Here is a 10,424-nt window from a genome sequence, read left to right on the forward strand (position 1 = left end):
CTCTCTCTCTCTCTCTCTCTCTCTCTCTCTCTCTCTCTCTCTCTCTCTCTCTCTCTCTCTCTCTCTTTCTCCCTCTGTAATCTCCACTAGGTGGTAATTTATTTAACACCTTAGATATATCAAATTATAAATTGATAAATTTGAACTCTATCTCGGGCAAACTTCTAGAATGCATTAGAAAGGAATATTTTGAGAGCATTTGTAAAGAGAAACTATGATCTCTAAGAGCTAACATGGATTTTTATAAAAGAAGCAGATCTTGCCAGAGTTGTACAATGCTCTTCCCCCACCTGCTTGACCTCACTAGGTAAGGTGAGAAATGCTCAGGGATGTGCTGATATAGCTTTAAAAAACAGTTCTGGCATTGGAAGTAGGAGGGGAAAAGTTTTGCATGATACAATTTTAAGTCAAATCTTTTCCCCATCACTTTGTTAAGCCTGGACAATCAACAACACAATCAATCAAGTCCTTATTTGTGGGACTTGCCAAATATCAATATAGAAATTTTCACAATGAAAATTTATTAACCAACTCTTGTGAGTCCATTTGAGCTGACTCCATCACACCCTGGAGATATCATTCCATTGTGTCCCATTGTTTGCTAGCATGCTAGTTTCCCCTTCCCCACATTCCAACTTTTCATCTATACTACTACCTAACATCTGGAGAGGTCTCCAATCTGATGATGGAAATTCAACAATGTTGAGTCTAGATGGATTCATTCTTCAGGGCTTAAAATCTTTCACCATCTTACCTTCTCCATCCCAGTGTCTTGGAATCACCCATTGTTATTATTAGAACCTGTTTTTCCTCCTTTATTGACCACTTCTTTACTTCCATTTCTTTCAACTAAAGTACCACGACGTCCTTCTCTAAAACAACCTACCCCTATCTACAAGGCTCCTTAGAATGCCTGCTCTATTGGAAACAAATTGGCTTTCCTTTAAAATTTTTTCTTTTAAATGTTTTCCTTTCTCACCCCTTTTATTTTCCTGCACTCACTGAAATTTGGCTCTCTTTCTTTCTTTTCTTTTCTTTTCTTTTTTTTTTTTTTTGCATTTCCACTGGTTTTATTATGTGTGGTCAGTCAAGACTTATTTACACATTATTGATAGTTACATGGGTGTGGTCTATTCAGGTCTACATCCCCAATCATGTCCTCATCAACGCAAGTGTCCAAGCAGTTGTTTTTCTTCTGTGTTTCTACTCCTGTAGTTCTTCCTCTGAATGTGGGTAGTGTTCCTTTCCATAAATCCCTCAGAATTGTCTTGGGTCATTGCATTGCTGCTAGTACAGATGTCCATTACATTCAATTTCACCACAGTATATCAGTCTCTGTATACAATGTCCTTCTCTCTCTGCTCCTTTCACTCTGCATCAATTCCTGGAGGTCTTTCCAGTTCACATGGAATTCCTCCAGTTCATTATTCCTTTGAGCACAATAGTATTCCATCACCAACATATACCACAATTTGTTCAGCCATTCCCCAATTGAAGGACATACCCTCCTTTTCCAGTTTTTTGCCACCACAAAAAGCACAGCTATAAATATTTTTGTGCAAGTCTGTTTATCTATGATCTCTTTGGGGGTACAATCCCAGCAATGGTATGGCTGGATCAAAGGACAGGCATTCTTTTATCGCTCTTTGGGCATAGTTACAAATTGCCATCCAGAATGGTTGGATCAGTTCACAACTCCACCAGCAGTGTATTAACGTCCCAATTTTGCCACATCCCCTCCAACATTCATTAATCTCCCCTGCTATCATTTTAGCCAATCTGCTAGGTGTGAGGTGGTATGGCTAAGAGATAGAAGGGAGGATCAGTGGAATAGACTTGGGGTAAGTGATGTCAGCAAGACAGTGTATGATAATCCCAAAGAGCCCAACTTTTGGGACAAAAATCCATTATTTGACAAAAACTGCTGGGAAAATTGGAAAACAATATGGGAGAGATTAGGTTTAGATCAACATCTCACAACATACACCAAGATAAATTCAGAATGGGTGAAAGACTTAAATATAAAGAAGGAAACTGTAAGTAAATTAGGTGAACACAGAATAGTATACTTGTCAGATCTCTGGGAAAGGAAAGATTTTAAAACCGAACAAGAGTTAGAGAAAATTACAAAATGTAAAATAAGTAATTTTGATTATATTAAATTAAAAAGTTTTTGTACAAAGAAAAACAATGCAACCAAAATCAGAAGGGAAACAACAAACTGGGCAAAAATCTTTATAACAAAAAATTCTGACAGAGGTCTAATTACTCAAACATACAAGGAGCTAAGTCAATTGTATAAAAAAATCATGCCTTTCCCCAATTAATAAATGGGCAAGGGTCATGAATAGGCAATTTTCAGATAAAGAAATAAAAAGTATCAATAAGCACATGAGAAAGTGTTCTAAATATCTAATAATTAAAGAAATGCAAATCAAAACTTGGCTTTCTCTTGATGAGACAGTTTTCCTCGCCATTCATTCAAGTACTGGTTGCATTTTCACTTATTCTTCTCAAATTCTACCCTCCCTTACTGGTCAAGATGAAGGCTTTGGATTACTCCTTGTTTCCCACTGTCACCTTCAGAGTCTTCCTTTACCTCCTTTGCTCAATAACTTCTTCTTTGAGATACACTCAATTCATATTAACAATCATTTAAAAATTCTAGGAGCTATTATTTATTAATGTCCAGAACATTCTTCTTACCTAAATGAGTTCAGTGCCTGGTTTATAGTCTTACTGTCCTTCTCAACAACTCTTCTCATATTAGGTGAAATATGTATGTATACGTGTGTATGTGCATATACCCATATATGCATAGTCCTCAAGCACTATAAAGTTTCTCAACTTTCTCATTTCCCATGAAACCACTTCTTCACCTCACCTTAGTTACATACAGAAATGGCCATAGTTTTCATCTTCCCATCACCCATAAGTATTCTATTTCAATGTTCATTAACTTTGAAATTTCCTTATTTGACCACAGTCTGTTGTCATTCCACCTCTTCCTCTGCTTTGTAACCTCAAAAGCTGATTCTCTTCATCACCATCACCTGTAATCTCTCCATTCTCAGTTATTTTCCAGGTTATGTCTTCTCCCCATCTTTATCAAGTGATGAATTAGTTCAACTGTACACTGTACTCTTATCTTCTTTGCCCCCTTATTTTATTACTAATCTAAACCTGCCAAGCCCATGCCATGGATGATTCCTATCATTGCTTGCCTTTGAGCATACCCATGTGCTGTTGAGGAAAACTGAAAAAACCTACTGATTGAATACATTACAAATTTATGTTGTGTAATCTCAAAGGCAATCTTTTTATACTTCCTTAAATGATTCACAAGCCCACTTTTTCAGAAATGTTTCTAAACTCATTAATTCCTCCTCAAATTTTCTATGTCTCTCTTCCTTTCCTTTACCCTTTCAACTTTGTTTTGTCTCATGTCTCAAAGGAGAAAAAAACAACAACCTTTTTTAGGCCATTAGTAGTGAGTTTTCTCCTCATCCCACATCACCCAGGTGCTTTCCCCTATATTTTCCTCTTAATCCCTCTATCACATGAAAAGGTCCCTTATGTGCTATTTTGCTTAATGATTTCATTAGCTCCCTTAGATACCATCATCATCATCTCTATGTTGATGATTCCTAGATCTATTTATCTAGCCCCTACCTCCCTCTGGACTTCTTGTCTCCCACCTCCAACTGCCCATTAGATGTCTAGAACTGAAGGTAGACATCTTAAATTCAACATGTCAAAAAATAAAATGATTTATCTTTCCCCCAAACCTTCTCTTCCTAACTTTCCTATTACTTTCAAAAACTCTACTGCCCTACCTGTCACTCACAATTATCACCTATGTTATCCTCAACTCTCTTTGAAAGGAAGGACTGGTTTTTATTCTTCTTTGCATCTTCAGTGCTTACTGCAGTGCCTGATATATACTAAAATAGACAAATTCAGGGCTAGTTGAAGAGTTGTATGCAAAGTATGATCATTCATACATAGATGTTAATCTGGAGTTAGGTCTCCAGTGGAGTGGCTCTGGAATCTTTCATTGGATCTAGCTGGGTTTAATATCTTTAATAATGTTGTTGACAAAACCATAAATGTCATATTCCCAAACTTTCAGATGACACAAAATGGAAGAGATGACAACATGTTGGAATACAGACTCAAGATTAAAAAAAAAACAGTAAGAATAAGTGATTCTAAAACAATAGAAAGAGCTACATGAACATCAATTTTGTTGCATTGTTTTTTCTTTTTCTTTTCCCTAGCACATTATTTTTATTTCAAATTTTGCATAATCAAATACAACAAACATTTTCATATACACAGAAAAGGATTATATGTAAGTGAAATAACAAACCTCTAATATGTTTAGCTTACTTTTCTTAATACCTACATAATAAATCTTATCCATAAGGTTTCTCAGCCCCTCCCCATTCTTCCTTGCATCATAGAAGGTATCTTCTGGGAGAACAAGTACATATAAATTAAATCTTTCATGTTTCACCTTTTAGTGCACTTTCTAGAGGCATTATTCAGTTTATTCTTCCAGCATTGATTCTGTGTCTGTCTATATTTTTCTCCTGGTTCTGTTCATTTCACTGTTCATTATCTCCTGTAGTTCTTTCCAAGTTTTAAAAAATTTCAGCCTGCTCATCACTTCTTATGATATAGTAGTATTCCTTCACAATCATTTTCCAAAATCTGTTTAGCCATTTCCCAATTGATAGACATACTCTTAATTTCCAATTTTTTGTCACCACAAAGAGAGCTACTATAAATATTTTGGAACATATGGGTTCTTTTTCTTTTTCCCTGATCTCTTTGGGAAACAGACCCAGCAATGGTATTGCTGGGACTAAAGGTATCAACTTTTTAAAGAGAAGCTGGATAAGATATGATTTGGTGACAATCAATGTAAAAAATAAATCATAATATTCAGTAGATGACAAGCTCTTTCAGAATATGGGTAGTAACATTATAGCAAGAAAATTTGGATTTGGAATATCTGGGTTTAAGTATCATTAATGCTACCTACTACACAAGTGACCTTGGAAAAGTCACTTCATTTTTCAGTGTCAGTTTCCTCATCTATTACATGAGGAATTTGGATAATACCCATTCTATCTATCAATCCTATCTTCCAGTGATGGGGAACTCATTACTTAAGGGTGTCCATTATGTTTGGGCAGCCTTAATAATAATAAAATTCTTTTTCACAGTGAATGGAAATCTGACTACTTATAATTTCTACCACATTCATTAATCCCCATCCTGTGATCTGAAGCAACACACAGTAACTCTAATACATCTTCATTCACATGAGAGCTTTTCAAATATTTGAACACAGTTATCATATCAATAATCAATCTTACTTTTATGTTCCAGTCTAAATATCCATATTTCCCTAAGTCATTCTTATCACATATTTTCCAGAGCCCTCATCACCTTGAACATTGAGGTCCTCTGAATTTTCTCTAATTTGTGTTGTTCCCCTTTAAATGTGTTACCAAGAACTGGACTCACTACTTGGATGTTTATTCTTGTACTAAATGGCAAATGTCATTATTATGGTTAATTAAATACACACTTTTTTTCCTTTCATATTATCTTCTATCAAGTGAGGTCTAGCCCAATAAATATTTACATAAAATGCTTAAATTGAAGTAAAAAAAGCATAGAATCAAACTATTTGTTTTTATCAATTTGAAGCATACCTGTAAATGGATAATGAATATGGTCTCCAACCAAAGACCTTGGTTTTTCATAGAGGAAGACTATACTCTCATGGCAGTGATGGGCAAACTAGTGCCTTCAGAACAGATGCAGCCCCCTGAAATGTTCTATCCAGCTGTGAGACATTATTCCTAATCTGAAGAATACAATGAGTAGGATACAACACAATGAAACTTCGAAAGAGTTGCCTTCCAGTGGCTTACAGTGGGCCCCAGGGTCCACATTACTATAATGTGGGAATGCACAAAGCCTATGGAAGAGATGAAGCAGAAGCTCATTACAATGCTTGACATATATATATGTGTGTGTGTGTGTGTGTGTGTGTGTGTGTGTGTGTGTGTGTGTGTGTGTGTGTGTGTGTTCTAGAGTCAATTGGGGGGAACAAATGCTGATGTGATATCAACTCAGTGGGAGTTCAAGAGATAGGATCTTATGAAAGATCCTAGAGGGCTCCTATAGGAGATCACCTCTGGGTTGCCTCCTTTATCCTCCATCAAGTATGTGAAGATTTTGGAATGAATGTATCATTTGATCCCAAGCCAGTCCATGGGAACTAGAAAATAGTTGGTTGCCACACTAACTTCAGGACCAAGCCTATAAGAGATGAGAATGGTCTAAAATGTATTGAAGAAGCAATCAAGAGACTAAATTTCCACAGAAGAATGGATGTAAGATTTCTGCTCTCAGAGCTGGCTGAAATTGGAATCACATCATTATGGGTACAGTTATTAATAAAGGACATTAAAAAAGCGACACCAAGTCTATGCTCCCAAAGAGGATCTGGACAACGCCTGTAGCTGGACCATTTTCAATGAGACATCCAACATTGATGAGTTCTCTGCTGGAATGACCAACTAGAGTGCCAGCATCCTCATCCTCAGAATAGGTGGTCAGGAGAAGGGGTACTTTGAAGATTGCTGCCCCTCTGCCAACTGTGACCCATACACAGTGTCAGAGATGCTTATCTGTACCTGTCTCCTTAATAAGACAGGAGATGAATCCCTTTTATTATAAAAACTGAGTACTAAATCTACAGATACCTTCTTTATCTCCCAACCTTCCTGCAATCCCCCTTCTACCTCACTTCTTCCCTTTAATAAATTTCCTTACTATGTATAAGTCAGGGCACAAAATATAATATTTTTGTGCTTACAAAATCATATAGGATGAAGAACCATGAAGTGGAAAATACATTTTTTCCTTCTTCCAGAAACTAATCCCAATTCAAGATAATATATAGAAAAATAATTACATTTCTCTTTACATATATTTGTGGACATAAGAGTTAGAAACTAAGAAAAATGTCATATTTGGGGTAAAAATCAAATGTGTACCAGATAGATAGGTGGCCAAATTACACTAGGTCAATAAGCTTAATTAAAAATGATTAAAAGAACAATTTGGGGTGGATTCTGCTGCCTGAAGTTCAACCAATTTATAATTTAAAAACAATTTTTAAAGTTCAAATAATATTTTACATGGTAAGTTGTACTTATGCTTAAATAATTGTGCTTAATTATACTTTATGTAAACTATTATTGAAATGAAGGGAAAATATATTTTAAAAACGAGTGATAAAAATTCTTTTATTTTTTAAAAATAAAATCCTAATTGTGATTTACTACTAGAGTAGTCATAGCTGTCCCTGGAATTCAAGGTTGACAAACTTGTATTTCCAAGAATTTCTCAGGTGTTTGGGATTTAGCAATGCCAAAACACATCTGGCCAAATATTTTTCTCTTCTAAGGTTTTTTTTTTAAAACCAAGTGTATTTCAAGGGAAATTTAACCCATCTGTTTCTTATTTATATTGAAATAGTCAAAATGTCATTTTAAAAGAGCTATCGGATGGTTAATAAGTCTTTATTTAAAATAAGAATGGTTAAAAGACTTGACCTAGAAGTTATGAGCAAATTAAATCTGGGTTGTGTTGGTTGCTAGGGTGGAATTTGGAAGCTGGCAAATTTTCTTATTTTTATCTGTGGCACTTTATATTTTCAGGAAAAATGTATAAAACTATGTATGTCAAAAAGGTGGTATGGATGAGAAGAGATGGTGAAGTCCTTTTATTCAGCTTTCCAAGAATGACTGTTATTGTTGTTGTTATTCAGTTGTTTCAGTTGTGTCAAACTCTTAGGGGCCTGATTTGCGGTTTTCTTGAAAAGATATTTGAGTGGTATGCTATTTCCTTCTCCAGTTCATTTGACAGAGGAGGAACCTGATGCAAACAGGGTCAAGTGAATTGCCAAGGATCACATAGCTAGTGAATGCTTGAGGCCAGATTTGAACTCAGGAAGATGAAATTTCCTAACTTCAGGCCCAGCATTCTAACCACTGTGCAACCTTGATGCTCTAGCCAGGCATTATTTTGTTAAATCTTTCTGTGCCTCATTGACATGACATATCTTTCTTTTTTTTCTGGAAATTAAATTTGCTCCAATAAAACTTTTCATCTTCTTTTCTCACCTTCAATCTTCAAAGGCTATATTTCTTCTTACTTTGGATGTTATTCCACCGTAGTCTCCTAAATTGGGGAGCTGGAAGTGATCATTATCCCAAATTGTACTGTGGATTGGACTGGCCATCAATCCTATAAGTATTTATAGACCTCTGTTACGTGTTCTAAATGGAGGGAATACAAAGCCTGAGCAGAAAACTGTCCATACCCTCAGAGAGCTTATATAGTCTACCGAAGAGTAAAGGAGAGAAGAAAGAATTGGGATACAACATGTAAATATATAAATGTTATTCAAAAATTTAAGAAAAGAGAGGTTCTTAATTTTGGACTGTATTATAGTCCCTAGACCCTTCCTCTGAAAAAATATTTCAAATACACAAAACAAAATATATAGGATTTCTAAGGAAACCAATTATAATGAAATACAGCTATCAAAACATTTTTAAGGTCCCATATCCCAGAGTAAGAAACAATAGCATTAGGGAGCTGAAACTATTCAGTAAGCACCTTAAAAGTGAAATCAAATAATACCTCATTCATAGCCTATCTGCCATTCAATAATACATCATTTTATTTCCATGATGGCAGATACTTTTCAAAGATCTTTCATGGATCTTATCTCACTGGAATAGCACTGAGTGAAGCAACTAGATGATGCAGTAGATAGAGTGTTCTTTCTATCTGCTGGATAGGTCAGGAAGACCTGAATACAAATTTAGTCTCAGGTTCTTTCTTACCAGCTATATGGCCAAGGCTGGTCACTTTACCTCTGGTTGCCTTTGTTTCCTCACCTGTAAAATGGGAATAATAACAACACCTATTTCTTAGGGTTGTTGTAAAGATAAAATGAGATAGGAGTTGTCAAAGGCTTTGAAAACCTTTAAATGCTATATAAATGCTATTATTAAACAATGTAACTGTGGGTACTATATTATAATGAAAGATGAGAAAACTGAATTTATTTTGTCTTTATCCTTTTTAACATATGGTAACCTTTCTGCCATGTGATACAGGGTAATATCTGTCCTACCATATAGAAAATCCAATACCACTTCAGTGTAACATTGTTTTATATCTGTTCTATCTGTGAAAGAAAGTTTCAAAAATATATTTCAAGTTGTTTTTTCTAATTCCTCAGGGATTGTCTTCCAAGGGATTAAATGAATAGACTAGAGAATTGCATAACATATTTCTGGATCAAGGAATATCATCATTTCTGGATCACCAAAGTCACAGAATTATTTATATTTTCAGGGGCCCTAAGGATTTCTCAGTCCTTTCCAACCTGGTAAATTGTTTTTGATTTACATGAAGTTTACATATATAGCCTCAATTTTTTGCCTTTCCCAAATTATAATGACCCAGTTTCTAACATATATTGTGATGGATTTATGGCAAATGGGAGTCTATTTATAATTGTTAGGCTGAAGGGCCTTTCTGGAAACCTCAAGAGAGCTGTCAACTCTCCAGGTTTCACCAAGAATCTATGACATATGACTGGTACATTATGCAGAAAAATTGTATTCCTTAATCCAAATGTCACCCCATGAATAAGACTACAAGGAAGAAAAATGTCACTCAGAGTACATGGAACAATTTTCAGATTCTATGAAAATGCACAAAATAGCCAAAGGATCCCAGATTGTAACGTGAAAGTAGGCATGAAAAATGTTTATGATTCTTGATAGATTATTATGCCAGGAAGTGTTTGAAAACTGGTGAGTTTCACTTAATGGTTCAATCTTTTAATTTTTTTGAAAAGAAAGTAAAAAAAGTCTGAAAACTCTTTGAATTGTGATTGTTGTGCCAAAAGATGGAGAAGCTTTATAAGGCCTGTGTGTAGTTTGGCCTTTACTTCATAGAAGCCGTGGCATTTGCATGCAGTCAAGTGTCACCCAACAATCCTCCTTTCCTCGCAGAAGTGTGTAAAGGTAGTTAAACCCAAATCCAAGTGATTCCAGCAGCCATTGAGCTGAAATCCTCTTTACTATCAGCTAGAGCTGCCATTGCAAAGTTATCTCTGTCTAGTGTGCTAAAGGTTCTCTGATTACAAGAAAAAGACTATCAGGCTAATGAGACTTAAAAAAACTGAAACCAAGCAGTTTGTGATTTTAGGGATTACAGATGTTCTGAAAATTCATTTAGATGATGATTTATATCAGTCCCACATGGTATGTACACATTACTATGTGTTAAGAAGATTTAGAAATTGTCAATAA

The 10,424-nt window shown here is 35.3% G+C and overlaps 1 pseudogene; it reads left to right on the forward strand.

Annotated features, from left to right (window-relative positions):
• The window catches only part of LOC123233374, a 97,208-nt pseudogene extending 90,439 nt beyond the window's left edge, over nucleotides 1-6,769 (forward strand).
• Nucleotides 6,770-10,424: the final 3,655 nt, after the last annotated feature.

Source organism: Gracilinanus agilis, chromosome 2 (genome assembly GCF_016433145.1).
Source record: "Gracilinanus agilis isolate LMUSP501 chromosome 2, AgileGrace, whole genome shotgun sequence".
Classification (NCBI taxonomy): Eukaryota; Metazoa; Chordata; class Mammalia; order Didelphimorphia; family Didelphidae; genus Gracilinanus; species Gracilinanus agilis.